General features: G+C 37.0%; 2 long non-coding RNA genes and 1 pseudogene across 2 annotated transcripts; all 3 read right to left on the bottom strand.

Annotated features, from left to right (window-relative positions):
• Positions 1–6,120: 6,120 nt before the first annotated feature.
• LOC122145308 lies at positions 6,121–6,625 on the bottom strand. Its single transcript, XR_006160252.1, has 3 exons — positions 6,549–6,625; positions 6,331–6,361; positions 6,121–6,254 (listed from the first exon to the last, which is right to left on the bottom strand). It is a non-coding gene; the product is annotated as an uncharacterized LOC122145308 (long non-coding RNA).
• An 84-nt stretch (positions 6,626–6,709) lies between these two features.
• Positions 6,710–8,220, bottom strand: LOC122145307. Its single transcript, XR_006160251.1, has 3 exons — positions 8,153–8,220; positions 7,198–7,316; positions 6,710–6,830 (listed from the first exon to the last, which is right to left on the bottom strand). It is a non-coding gene; the product is annotated as an uncharacterized LOC122145307 (long non-coding RNA).
• Positions 8,221–9,840: 1,620 nt separating this feature from the next.
• LOC122145414 overlaps positions 9,841–15,865 on the bottom strand; it is a 28,515-nt pseudogene continuing 22,490 nt past the window's right edge.

Here is a 15,865-nt window from a genome sequence, read left to right as displayed (position 1 = left end):
CATGTTAACAGAGAAAGACACTGTGATTACTCATGAATCTTAGGTGAAGCTTATGCTACAGATCATTATTTGATATAAAACCAGTCTGAGTGGGTTCCCAGAATGCACAAAAAAGGGGGATGCAGCAGAAGAGCGAAGGGGAAAATTACATTATGAGAAGGATTTTTTTTTTTTTTGAAAGAGCAGTTCCATTCCACGTTCCCCAATTTTTTTTAAAGAGCTCCATTCCAGCCTTCATCACAAGACAAATGCAAGAGCACCCAGCATAAAACTACAGGCGACATGTTGATTATAATAACCTGATATGATCTTCAAAGAGTGTAAAAGCTCACCATAAAGCTCATCAATCATCGAGGAGACACAGAAATGCAGAGCACCCTGAAAGATGCACTCATAGCTATAAGCTCTGTTCCCAAAGTCAGTCGTGACAAAAAAAAAATATATATTATATACATGCAGATCAGCTTTACAGAGGATAACAGGGGTATAAGACCAGAGGACAATCATCTTTCAAACCTGTTCGCATTTCAAAAAAGCTTAAATAAACCCTCTCAGCTTCTCATATTTGGATTCTTGTTACCAACATTCAGAGAGAACACTTTCCATTTTAACTACATTTGGTGAATTTAAACAAAATATTATGTAAAAATAAGTTTAAATTCTCTTTGTAGATATCAGCATTAGCCACTGATACACCAACACCGCTCAAACACTAACCATAACTACCACAGACATGTCTTGAACATCTGGTTAGGTGACATCCTTTACAAAATTCAAAGCATTCAAATGTAAAAAGCTTAAGTACTGCATCACTTGAAACCTTATACTCCATATGGCAACACTCAAAGTTCAAGTTTTCGAGCTAAATGCTACATCATTTGCATCACATTACATAAATGCCACATTTAATATGTCTAATAGAAACTGCTATCAATTTAAGCTGAAAGGGTAAACCCTCAAAACAAGTTCGAACAAGGCTGCTCTAAAATGCCCCTGTCTCCGCTTCCTCTTTCCAGCAGGAAATTGATGCTCCAGCCCCCAAACCTTCCATTAACTATGCTGTGACATTAGCAATGATAATGACTGCTTATAGGCCCAGACACAAATACCCAGCAATCAACAACCTCTAATCAGTTCTCACTGCATTAAACACAGTGGTGCTGAATCACAAACTTACTCTGAATATAAACATAGCAAACGCGTCAAAAAGCCTTTTATCTTCAATAACCATGAATGCATTAAATTATTCAGAGTACAAAACACTTGGTTTGGCCCCTAGTCTGGAAAGAGGACTATATTCTGCAAAAATTTACATTTTAAGCAGAGCCATTAAGTCATAAACAAACACATAAACATTCATATGCTGTTAATTAACTGCATAATTATACCTATAGTTTTTCATTAGTATTACAAGAGTATGACAAATGTATGAAAATGCACTTTCCACTTTATTACAAACCTTAATCCTAAAGCCTATATCACATAAGAAAAAATAATGTAAGAATATGAGCATCAACAGGCTTTTGATGGAAGTTATTTGTATATCTCTCAATCAACATTGTATTACATTGTTTTATATAGTTTGATCCCCAAAATTAAAAGTACAAAAATTTGACATATTATTGTGAGGTAGTGACAATGTATTTTATGCAAGTTAGTCTGTTATACTGTTATAAAAAGCTCTAAATCTGGTTACAAGCTTACATAATTTGATTGATTGCTTTTTGTCTATATAAATATCGGCACCAAAATGCTTTCCAGAGTTATATGTGCCTTGCATTTGAATTTCAGTGTTTACTGACTGGCCTGACACAAAGCGGAAAGGAAAAATCCATTGTGCGACTTTTGTGTCAACTAATTCTGACACACACCGATGCACATGAATGACTCAGATCAGCTCATACACCTCTGCTCTGCATCTTGTGCATGATATAGACCTTACAAATCTCCACATATGGTTCCTATAACACAAGTATGTAAAGTTTTGAAATACACTTGGAAAACTTTATAGCAATCAGTTTCGATTTAATGACAAACCCAATCGCTTTTTATTTTTCTTAAATAACGTGCGTAATTTCGTAACACTTCTGTACAGATATTAACGCTTTTCTTAAGCAGAAGCTGTCTGTTTAGAGGTTACAAGGACTCTGCGGATTGTTTGGCCTTTCAAAGCTAACATATGGAGAGCTAACCAACAAAGTTTCAGCAGTTTGGGAGCATGTTTAAAACAACACGTGTACTTCTGGACACTAATAAGATTTTAGTAGTTAGTTAGAAGCAAATACAGTTAATTTTAAAAGAGTGGCAAAACATTCTGGTTCTAAGCAAAACTTTGGATACGGCAGGAACATAACTGAGCAGACGGGGAAATAAAGTATAACGTTACGCACCCCAACAGTTTTCTTGACCTCTTCCTCGCTCATGAAGACGTTCACATTCGGCCTATTGTTATTGTTTTATGCCCGGCGCGTTGCTCGGGTTGGCGAGGCATCGGGCCCCTTCGAGAAGCAGGAGGAGAAAGAAACCCCCCAGTCTCCACAGTACCGTATCCGGCCAACTCTGGGACACCGCCGACGCCGCGCCTCCGCCGGAGCCCCGCGCTGGCAGAAACATCACAACCCACCGTCGCGTCAGAAAGTCTCTGCGATCGAACTGCGCCACGGAAACTCATCCAAAGCTTGAGTTACTTCTTCCCGAGGGCGACATGCTACTACATTTGATGACGACGCTCTCTGTCGACCCCTCTGTTCCTCTCCGTATTTGTCCCCCTCACCCGCCGCAGATAGCCGTCCAGCTAACTCCTGTTAGCTCGCGCTCAATCTCAGTGAGCGCACGGGCGCGAGCGAGACCAGTTGGACGTTGTTAAAGTTAAAGCGCTGTATCTCTCCTGTGAGAAAGTCCTTAGCTTCTTTTTCTTAAAATAAAAAGTCGTGGGACAAGCCACCAATACTAACGTTTCCCCAAACAAACAGCCATTTAAAAGTGTCTCTGTCCAGCTCTGTCCTTTCATGGTCTTTTTCCACCCCCCGGCAATCTCAGTTTTCATTGAAGACAGGGGGCGGCTGGGGGAGGCATTACAACTAGTGCGCGCACGCACGGACCTTTACGGGCGCGCTCCTGGGGTGGTGTGTGTTTAATGTTATTGATAATAATACAGGCAGGTGACAACTGTAAGCTTTTGCCTACACCAGTTACTGCCTGTTGAATCCGTTTGATCTCAAACTCTTTTCTCCTGAAATATTAAACACATTAAATGCGTTAAAGGAAAATGCTATATCAAGTTAACTTAAACCAAAGTGAAAGTTAAGAAACAAAAAGCAACTAGGAATGTTTGTATCACCCACTTTAAAATGTATAAAATTAAAATGTAATTTGACTTCAATATTGTACATCAATTTTTTTATTGTTGTTTTAAAATGCAGCCATAAAAAGTATGTAATAAAAGGCTATATTTAAAATAGCTCTTATGGAATATACAATGAGGAATCTGTGACCTAAAAAAGACTGAAGATATCATCTTAAACATAATATATCTGAAATTATAATAATATCACATTAAAAAAACTTTAATTATTAAGGTTGATTTTTATTTTGTGACTGATATAACTAAGAATTAATATTTTGATAAATATTTGATGGATAAACAAGAACCTTTGTATCAGTTTGTTTCCTTAAATTGCAAAAAGTTGTTTGTAATATGCAAAGAAACCATTATAAAGCTCATTATAGACTTTATCCGTTATCATTTCTAAGATTTTGCTCTCTATTTGCACACCTTGTCTCGAGCTGGTCTCTGCTTTCTCAACCTTATACTTATGCTCTTTATTTTTTATAGAAAATGATAGTATTTGGTATATACATATATATATGTATAGACATATTGCTATTTGCATTTCTGCAGAAAAAGGGGGGAAAAAGGTACAAAAGCTGTCACTGGGGTAGTAAAAAAATAATAATAAAAAAACATTGCTACACATTTGTACCTAAAGGGTACTTATTGGTACTAACTACATATGCACATATTAGTACCCTAAAAAGTACAAAAGTGCATCTTTTGAAAAGGTATCATTTCATTGGCTTTGTAGTTAATCTAATCTAATGGCATAAATGTACAAACTGCAGTCCAACCCTTGGTTTAAGTTCTTTCTTAAAAATGAAGTTAGACCAGGAAATTGATATCTGTAGCCATCTACTTTCTGTGTCACCACTTACCTGGGACTGTAGAATTGCAGTTTAGAGGGCAAGATCTATAACTACAGTCATGGCCAAAAGTTTTTGTGCTTTACAAAGTTTGGCTCATTTTGTCGATTATTTTCCACATTTCTATGGAATACTGAAAAAACAATGATAAGCATATCATAAGTTTTAATACCCTTGTTCTTCATAACCTCTGCAATCTCTCTGGCATGCTGGATATTAGATTCTGGGCCAAATCCTGACTGATGGTGATCCATTCTTGCCTTATTTGTTCTAGGAGTTTCTAGGGCTTCTGCTTGTCCTCTCACCTTTTGAGGACTGACCACAGGTTTTTGAACCTGAATTATGAGAGATCCCACTCTCTTGGTTGAAAAGCAACCCCACACATGGATGGTCTCAGGATGCTTCACTGTTGGCACGTCAACAGGACTCATGGTAGCGTTCACCCTTTTCTACTCTGAACAATCGATTTTCCAGATGTCCCAAACAGTCGGAAGGGAGCTTCAGAGAAGATAATGTTCCAATCCTTGTAGCCTACTTCCTGTAGAATTTCAGACTGTCCTTGAAGTTTTTCTTTGGAGAGAAGTGACTTCTTTGCTGCCCTTCTTGACACCAATCCATTGTGCAGAAGTCTTGGCCTCACTGTGTGTGCAGATGCTCTCACACCAACCTGCTGCCATTCCTGAGCAAGCTCTGCACTGGTGGAGACACGATTTCCGTAGCTGACTCCTCAGGAGGAGACTGTCCTGGTGCTTGCTGGACACTCTGGGACATCCTGAAGACTTCTTTCACTGCAGTTGAACCTCTCTCCTTGAAGTTCTTGATGATCCGGTAAGTGGTTCTTTCAGGTGCAATATTCTTTGTAGCAATTTCCTTGCATGTGAGGCTATTTTGATACAAAGTGATGATGGCTGCACATGTTTCTTTGAAGGCAACCATTTCTAACAAGAACACAATGATTGAAGCGCTTCTTCCTCTCTTTTTATAGCAATCAGTCTGCTCTTACAAATCTGATTAGTATGACAGTGATTAACCTGACTAGTTCTCATTCCCACTTTCACATGTGCTGCTGATATGATTAGTCAATTAATTTTATATTTCTATTTTGTGTCAGGAATTTTTATTTTTATTATTATTATTTTTAAATCTTTTTGTGAAAAGTTAATCCTTTGGCCAATGAAGCTTTTAGAAATTATTTAAAATGCATCTGATCACTCTACACAATAATCTAAAACACTGTGAATGAACACCATGACAGCTTAAGTAGCAAACTTTGCAAAACCCAAAATTTTTTTGCCATGACTGTACATATTTCACAAAGCCAGACAAACAGTCTCAGGGAATTTTGCCAGATGAAAGGAGAATTCTTAGAATTTGTATTTATTTTACAAAATAGCAAACACACTTGTGGTAATTAAGGGTCTAGCATAGCCTCATCGGTTATTTGTCCCAAAACTCAAATCTGTTTTCTGGATAAAAATGCCCACCAGTAAGGTTTATCGGTTTAAAATCCTTACCGAAGCTTTATTTTTTTCCTGAAACAATTAACAGACCATGAAGGTTTAACATTTTTATTATTAAAATATTCAACTACAAAAACAGACTATAAACACTATTTACATGGTAGCTAGCAGACAGTTTTCTGTTACACAAACAGAAACAATGGTATGACATTTATTTTCACAGTATTTTGGAGAGAACCAGGTTTGAATGAATAGTTGAATGAAAATACTTGTAGGTTTTGGAGACTGAACAGGCAATGATTCAACAAAAATTCCCTGAGGGACTTGACGGCCACTAGATGTCAATATCACATAATATTTACATTTCGAGGTATGCTATTTGAAGCAGATAACTCCTAAATCATATGGGTCAAGCTCATTCTACAGATTTGGAGCTGTAAATGAACAAATAATACATCCATAGGACAATGTAGCCAATAAAAGGTGAACAGTGATGGCAAAAAAAAAGGGTCAAACAATGATGGTAATACATCCTCATTTAAACTAAGACTAAGAGAAGCAATTACTCCCCAAAGCTGTCATTGATTCAACCTCCTAAAACAGAAAAAAAACACACACATTCAGTATGTTGTTTTTGTCCATTTCTATCAGAGATATAAAATATACTCACCATTATTGTTGTTGTTTTTGAGTTCTTCTGTCTGATGAGAGAGAGGGGTAAAAAGGTTGTTTAATTCATATACGCAGCATTAATACTGCCATATATCAGCTCCATGCCATGATTTAAATTGTGCATATTACATAAAGTCACTTTCCACCACGTTTACATCTACTGTACAATGGGAACCAGGAAGAAACTGTATATAATGTTTTAAACATTATACATACTTGGAGTCTTGGGCAGTACTTTCTTAGGCAGCAAAGGTTCACATATCTCTCTAAAACAAACATCCTGCTGGAACTTTTATATGTCCTTTTGTAACCTGAGGGTGAAAACAGGTACTCAGCAAAAAGAGATACAACTATTGGATTAGACTGGACCAAAACAGGACAATAGACATATACAGACAGCAGAAACTTACAAATAATGGCAGACACCATCCTCCCACACAGGCACACTCTTTGTTTCAGAGTAAAGGCGAGTACATGGGTGAGGTACTCGCTGACAATCTGTATACAACAGGGCAGAGAAAGAAAATACACGAAAGGTAGAAAAATTGACTAAAGATCTTATTACAGTCAAAGCTACTAAAGATTATATTATTTTTAGTATTATATATAATATTATTATATAATAATAATATATATTAATATATAATATTATTATAGTATAAGAAGATTTTTTTTACAGACTGATGCTTTTAAAATGACTTTGGTGAAATACAGATTCTGGTGTCTAGGTGGTGGGATAATAAATAAATAATAAACTAAAATAATAATAAATAAGCTCAAGCTAAATTCTTCAGTTTGGCATTTATTAGGGATTCATTGGTGTGTGTTTGTATGCTTGTGAATGAACAGACGTGGTTATACTAACATAGCTCACACCGTCTGCCCTTGAAACCAGCGGCACAGTTGCAGCTGAACGACTCGTTGATCTGCGCACATGGTTCCAACCATTCTGGCAGGGCTGAGTTCTGCAGTCTTGGGATGATTCTGAAATGTAATGAAATGTTTTTGGATAAAAACACATAAACACAATGCTTTGCTACATGAAGAGTTTAAACATTGGCGAGCTTGCAGCTTTTTCATGTTTGGGTTTATTTAGTTGCTCTTTTAAATACACAATCACATGCACATAAATATGAATTCTGAAATTGGGGGGGCTGAAACCATAACAGATTGCTGATAGAATGTGGTTTGTTTATGGTGACTGTCATGCTGAAGACTATTCAGAATACATGCAGTGGTATTTTGCCACAGTCTCTCTCTCAGCTGGGACCAATTAGAGAGTTTGAATACCACCCACTGTTTTAAAAACACTTGGTTACACTATACTTGAAGGTGTGTGCATAAAACTGACATGACACCTTCATAATCATGACATGACACATCATGAATATGATGTTTTTTTATGCATGTTTATGACAACTGTCATTAAGTGTCATTCGCTCAGTTATGTAATTTTTAATGCAAAGATGACATTGTTTGAGATGTCTTTGTTATGGGCTAGGGTTAGGGGTTAGGGGTAAGGGTAAGGGTAAGGGTAGGGGTAGGGTTAGGTCAAATAATGTCATCTTTGCATTAAAAATTACATAACTGAGCGAAATGGACACTTAATGACAGTTGTCATAAACATGCATAAAACTTCCTTCATATTCATGACATGTGTCTTATGTGTCTCCTGTCTCTTATGCCACCCCTCTTCAAGTAAATTGTTACCAAACATTCTCCTGTTTTAAGATCCACAAACTCCCTGTCTAAAGTTAATCAATAAATTTTCACTTGTCTAATAATAAACTTTATGTGTGTTTTATTGAAAGATCACCTACCAGATTTACTCGTTGTCACTTCTTCAGGAATTTCCAGAGCTAGACTTATCTTGTTGGTGGTTTCTTCCCTCTTTTCTAATTTGATTGGAGGGTCAGGCTCTGTTTTTAAAAAGAGACAGTGGCAGAAATGTAAAAATCAAGTTAAATAAAAACTGGGGTTTTAAAATTGTTTATGCAAGGGACCACTTCATAAAATATCAAGGTAGTTATATACAGTATTCTCATATAAAGTGACCCATTTACGCAAAAAAATGTTAAGCATAATACTGTTAATACCATATAATGTTGCTTTGAGCTGTTTTTTTTTTTCTTTTTCTTTTTCCCAAAATGAATTAAAGGGTTACTCCACCCCCAACATGAAAATTTTGTCATTAATCACTTACCCCCATGTCATTCCAAACCCGTAAAAGCTTTGTTCGTCTTCGGAACACAGTTTAAGATATATTGGATGAAAACCGGGAGGCTTGTGACTGTCCCATAGACTGCCAAGTAACTAACACTGTCAAGGTCCAGAAAAGTATGAAAGACATCATCAGAATAGTCCATCTGCCATCAGTGGTTCAACCGTAACATTATGAAGCGACGAGAATACTTTTTTTTGTACGTGAATAGAAACTGCGTTCAGCTTATATTCTCCAAAATGGCGCTATGGTGATGCGGAGAGACACAGAGGAGGACAAATTGTTGAATAAAGTAATTCTTTTTGTTTTCTTTGTGTACACAAGTATTCTTGTCGCTTCATAACGCTACAATTGAACCACTGATGGCAGATGGACTATTCTGACAATGTCTTTCATACTATTCTGGACTTTTGACAGTGTAATTTACTTGGCAGTATATAGGGACAGTCACAAGCCTCCCGGTTTTCACTCCAAAATATCTTAAATTGTGTTCTGAAGACGAACAAAGCTTTTTATGGGTTTGGACATGGGGGTAAGTGATTAATGACAAAATTTTCATTTTTTTTTGGGTTTGGGGGTGGGTGTTTGTTGTTAATGTTTTAATTTTCATTTTCAGACGTATAGTTGTTGTAGCTGTCATGAACTTTTTTTTTTTTGAATAAATTACTTTGTAATGTTAACAGTGTATCCTATACACACATTCAGTAACATTTAAAACTAATACAATAATCACAATTAATCTCATTGATTTCTGTCTTTAGGAGAAAGAATAATAATATTTATAATATCAAATGTGGCAAATCTTCTAAAAAAAATGATTGTGTTTATCATCCTCAGTTAAAACGTTAAACTTGACAACCCTAAAAAACATTTTGTAAAATAGTTTTTTCTCAAGTTCCCCACTTTAAAAACTTATTTGAATAAAAACATTTATTTATTTTTAGATTTGTTCATCTAAAATTATTTAAAAACAACATAACTTTTGCATTACCATTATATATTAAATAATTACTGACTTGTGTGGTGTCTGATGGTTTTATGAGGAATGTTGTTAAATTTAGCTGTAATTCTCCCTCTTCTGTCAATAAGCTCTGTATATCTGAAAGAGAAAACAAACACACAGAACTCATTATTCTATGCATGGCTTCCCAGTATAGCATCTATAATTGCATTGTTGCATTTATACAGTACTATACCTTTGGGGCTCTTCAAGGAGTTCTGTGTGGTCATCTTGAACTTGTGTCAAGGTCTGTCCTGTCTGGCAGTCCCTGTCCTCCCTTAAGTCTGTCACCTCTGCTTTGGCCCTTTGGAAACTGGTACTGTGCAATACAGGATACACAGACGGGTCACAATGACAAAGACATCCTTGCAATCTGCAGACAAGCAGTCATCTTTAATATCGGCGACTCACGTGTGGTGAAGGCTAGGTGTTGAGGGACGCTCTGAAAGTTGTCCTGGCCCATTTTGCGTACAGCAGTGAGGGCAAGTCGGTAATGTTGTCCTGGAATGAGGTCTCGTAGTGTATAAGTCCCCTAAACTTCCATCAGGTAGGTAGCGGCTACGGGTGCTCAGGCCTTGAGTAATATTGACCACAAAACCATCTGGAAGACTCCGAGGATGATGGTCCCATGTGACCCGAGCCGAGGTGGTGGTGATGTGAGAGAGGGAAAGGTTCTGAGGTGGAAGCGGTCCTGATGGAGAGAACAATGTAATTTGCTGTTACTTACTACTGAGGTGCATGTGTTTTTAACACAGAGCTGAAGAGATACTCACTGGTCCAGAAGTGCAGTGGGCCAGCAGATTTGCTAGTTGATGGTAGGTCTTCAGGGCGCAGACCACTCTGCGTGACTACATCTATTGTGTACCATCTGACCTGGGAGCAATGTGCTGTGGGTTACACACAACTAATCAGTAAAAATATGTGTTTTTCATTTTTCGTATTTTTAAACTTTTATGTGATCTCTCAGAATATTGTATCAATATGTAATAATTGTATGTAGTGATTAACCACATGTTCAGAAATGAGAAACGAAAATTCAGATTCAGAATTTAATTTGGAAGGTTGAAATCATTTGCTTAAATGGTGACATGCACACATGTGTATAAACGACAACAGGTTAACATGTCAGCAGGGTGTACACACTTCGCCATGCCCAAAAATTTTTTAATTGAGACGAACCGATGATAGTTTTTTTTTGTTCCATTCTGTGGTAAGTAATTACCAAGGTTATTACATTTTTGTCTAGTTTAAGTTCAACCAAACATTCTGTCATCATGTACTCACATGTCGTGAACACTTTTTAAAGAGTATATTGAAATTATTTTGAGCTGTACATTTCTTTACTATTATTCTACCCCTTAAAAATACAGGCAAGCATTTTGTGGCCATCTAGCGGCTAATACAAGTATTACAGGCAGACGTTCTTACTACAAGACAGAAGATTGTCATTGTGCAAATGTTTAAAGATTCACATTTTCATGTTATAATGTGTTGGTAGCCACTTGACACATCCTGCCTTCAGTTGGACATTTGGAAACTCCTACTTCTAGGTCCAGATATTCAGTTACCAAGACAAATACCTCGTACATGTATACATAGGCTACAATACTTGGCAATAAACTTGATTCTAATTCTGATTATTATGTTATGACACATTATTTGGCTGCACAGTAAAGGTGGGAAAAATTTTTAATTATGTACTCAGAACTTGTGAATATGACATTTCTGACTGCACTTGAAGCCTGGAACACACTAGATGGGCAAATTACAAGATCATTCTCTTAAGACTATGCAGACTGATCTTGTTTCTGTGTCATGACTGACCTAAAGGTATACTCTGTTACGCTGCTATTGAGCACAGCTGTGCGAGGTCCACTACCATCTGCAGGCACCAGGGACACCCGAACCTGACTGACCCCAGCATGGCGGCCAACATGCACCAGCCACCGCAGCCAAACCTGAGAGGACGACACATTCACTACCTCCAGCTGTTCCACCTTACGTGGCCTGAGACAGAACAGGAGAAGAGTATGCGAGTGAATACTCTACATGTACATGTTAGACTATTATTGTGTACAAAAAAAAAAAAAACTGAGAAAAATAATAAGGACCAAAACGAATAACCATGTAAATAAATAAATGAATAAATAAACATATATTGCAATCCTGCTGTCACACTGTGCTAAGGAAACAGGATATGACATAATCACCATGTAGGTACAGAAGAAAAATTGGGAGCTCTCACTAGTGCGGATGAGAGCGAAAGCTGGCTGGCTTATGTCATTGCTGTTGGTGTTGCGTTTAACGGAGAAGGTGGAGATGTTGTAAAGCTGTCCGGGGTTCAGGCCCTGTAGTACATAGGTAGAATGCTGCTTTTTCAGGAAGTCTGTCTTCCTCGGTCCACGACCAACAGGAGCAAAGGCAACAGCAAAGCCACTGATTAAATTCTGAGTGGCATCTGACTGCTCCCAGCGTAACTCAACTTCATTTTCTTCTACCCGCAACACATGCAGGCCAGATGGAGGCAACAGATCTGGGAACAATAAAGATATTAGCTATAAATAACTCAATTACCCTCTAAACCAGTGATTCTTAAAGGGTTAGTTCACCCAAAAATGAAAATTCTGTCATCAATTACTCATCCTCATGTCGTTCCAAACCCGTAAGACCTCCGTTCATCTTCGGAACACAAATTAACTGACAGCTCTCTGAACCTCCCATAGACAGCAAGGGTACTACCACGATCAACATCCAGAAACGTAACAAGGAGATCAGTAAAATAATCCATGTGACATCAGGGGTTCAACCGTAATATTACAAAGCTATGAGAATACTTTTTGTACACAAAAACAAAAAAAAAAAAATAACTTAATTCAACAATTCATCTCCTCTGCATCACCCTAGGGCCATTTTGGAGAGTATTCACTGAACGCATACAGTGTATGTTGTTCTGTGTCAGCCGCACCACACGTATACGTTGTTTTCATTCAAATCAAAGCACAAACAATATAGAAAATGTATCCGCGTTGCGCAGCTGACACAGAACAGCATACGCAGTTTGTGTTCTGTGGATACTCACAAAATGGCCTTAGGGTGATGCAGAGGAGACGAATTGTTGAATTAAGTTTTTTTTGCGCACAAAAAGTATTCTCGTAGCTTCGTAAAATTATGGTTGAACCCCTGATGTCACATGGATTATTTTACTGATCTCCTTGCTACGTTTCTGGATGTTGATCATGGTAGTACCCTTGCTGTCTATGGGAGGGTCAGAGAGCTGTCAGAATGCATCAAAAATATCTTAATTTGTGTTCTGAAGATGAACGGAGGTCTTATGGGTTTGGAACGACATGAGGATGAGTAATTGATGACAGAATTTTCATTTTTGGGTGAACTATCCCTTTACTAGTGGGCTGCGGCCCGCTAGGGGACCTCAGCAAACTTCCAATGGGGCCCCCCAAGATGTCTTAAAATTATTTAAAATAAAAACAAGCATTTATGTTAGTTAAAACAACTAAAATAAACATCTCTTATTTTAATTCACCCTCTCAACAGATATTTTTTTCTTTGAAGTATGAGGTAGCTTAATTTTAAAAGTGATTTCTAGATAAAATGCATTACATTTTTCTAGCAATGCACAGCTATAAAATAGCTTATCGAGTAGAAATTGTGAGTAAAATAAATATATAAATAAATCACTCAAACAATGAATCACAAACAACTGGAAACCTCATGTAAATTCATTGGTTAAACAAACATTCAGCTATTAAAACTCCTGCAATTATAAAATTAAAATTTGTTGGAAAATTCATTTATGAACACAATATATACATACCAACTACAGACCAAAGAATGCATATATTTTAAGTTTGTAACAAGTAACAAACTTCCCATGTCTCTGAATAATTAATAACTTCCCTAAAGAGCAATTTAACAAATCACTTTGCCAGTAAAAACACCCAAACTCTGAATTCCATTCTATCTTAATATCTAGTTTCTTTCTAAATAGTCTCCACTTAAATGAAATGAATGGATAAGGGTTGATTTTGAATAATGGAAGATCAGGAGCTGACCTCTCTCACAGTCTCTCCCTGTGTGGCCCACCCTGCAGGCACAGCTGTAATTCCCCCTTCTATCACTCCAACAGACGCCTCGGTTTCCGCACGGCTGCAGGACACATGGGTTCTCCACTAGACGGCAACAGAGGACCAGATGAGACCACACATATAAAGCACCATATCTGACAGGTACAGAACTAATATATAAGACCTCAGACTTCCAGAAAGTGGAAGGGTACACAGATTTCACTGATAATTTTAATTTTATATTCACATCAAGAAAACTATTTTAAGCTTGTGTGGATTGATTAATTCAGATCAGTTTAATGTAGCAGAAGGCTTAGAACACTTATTTTTGTCAGAGGCAACTTTTCCCCCCATAGTTTCAAATGCTTCTGCACGTAGGAGGACCTGACTAAATAGCTTCACCAGGTCTATTATTATTATTAATTTTTTTAAAGTATATATATATATATATATATATATATATATATATATATATATATATATATATATATATATATATATATATACACACACAAGTTTTGGTGTCAATTGCAATTGCAAATACTATATTTGTGATGTATTGTGCACTTTTTTTCAGGAGTAATATTTAATAATGGTTAACATACATGTCTGGCAGTGGTCTCCAACATAACCTTCTTTACACACACACAGGTGGTTCCTCCTGTAGCCTCGGCATACACCTCCATTCAAGCAAGGATTTGGCTCACATCCATCCTGTTCTGCAGAACAAACACACATCTGTATCATGAGATGGAATATCCTTCACTCTGAGAGGTGGGGCCTGTTTGTAGGAGATAAAGTAGGTGTGTGAGGTGTTTTGTGTATCAGATCTGATGTACTGTAAGTCACAATAAAGGGGGAAAGCAGATTATGCAGAATGATTAAAAAAACAGTTGCAGATACAAGCTGGAAAATGAGTTGGGAATCAAGGGCTCACCAAAAACAATTTTAATGTTTTACAGTGTCACAGATAGTTTAACTGGGAGTTTTTTGACACTGATCATCAGAAAAAATATTCTTTATGCCAAAATTGTTTATTTGTTTTTTTTTTTTTTTTTATTTTTGTTTTTACAGATTGGTTTTTTGTTTTGAATTAGTGTTTTGGTTTTTTATTTTAGTGTTTGAGTTTTTGGGAGCAATTAGAGCCTTGAGTCTGTGTGAATAACATCAGATTTGCACATCTGGCCACTGCGGTTTTTCCCCATTCAGGTTTCATAGAGACTTGAGTGTACGGGGCCTTTTCCAAGCCAACCTAGTATGTGTCTTGCAGACTCCATCAAGTTTTTCCTTCTTGATTTCTGAGTATTTTGCTGCATTCATTTTATCTTTTACCTTCATCAAGTCTTTTAGGCCTTCTGCAGAGAAGGATCTCCTCCATGTTTTACTAAAATTAGGGGAGGGTGTGTTTCTAATTATACACAGTGTGAGCAAAAAAAAAAAATCAGACTATGGAACCTTCTAGCTGGTTGAAGTCTTACATACCTTATAAAAGACTGTAGCTGAGCTGTCCTATGACATTTTTAATAATGGCTTCCCCTTTGCCATTCACACAAAAAATAAAACTGTGACTGCTACTCGGAAGCATTTGGGCTTAAGCTATTCTGCACAGATTTGATAATTTTGTGGTTCTAAAATCTTGAATCTTCTTGTATCTCTCAGTGATTTAGTCATATATTAAAAGATTGTCAAATTTATGAGATCAATTCTGTTTTCTTTTTCTTTTTTTTTTCAATTGTGACTTCTTTGTATTTATTTGAGATCATGTTGATCACATTTTAAAAGAGTGTTTTTTTGTTGATCAGTAGGGGGAAAAAAGCCAAATTAAGTCCACTGTGATTCTAGGGCTGTCCCAAGTCAAAGTAGGCTAGGGTTGCAAAAGTTCAGAAAATGTCAGAATTTTTGGAAAAAGTTTACGAAGTTCATTTTCACCCACCGGATATTATCCACCCTTTGCAACCCTAATAGTAGTGAACATATTCCTGATGATGTTACCTATCTCACAGTCCTGTCCGGCATAGCCCTGCTGGCAGTGACAGAAGTAAAGAGCCAGGCTGATCCTCACACGTACCTCCGTTGCTTTACATGGCTCAGAAAGGCATTCATCAATGTCTGTCAAAACATTCACAGAAACTGAACTTAAGCCAGGTTTTTGAACAATGAGGTGTCAAAATCTCTAATATCAAAATGTCAATATGGCAGAAGATAAAGAATAAAGAATAAGCAAGAGATA

The sequence above is a fragment of the Cyprinus carpio genome, chromosome A6, assembly GCF_018340385.1.
Source record: "Cyprinus carpio isolate SPL01 chromosome A6, ASM1834038v1, whole genome shotgun sequence".
Lineage (NCBI taxonomy): Eukaryota > Metazoa > Chordata > Actinopteri > Cypriniformes > Cyprinidae > Cyprinus > Cyprinus carpio.
This window is presented reverse-complemented; position numbering and strand designations above follow the sequence as displayed.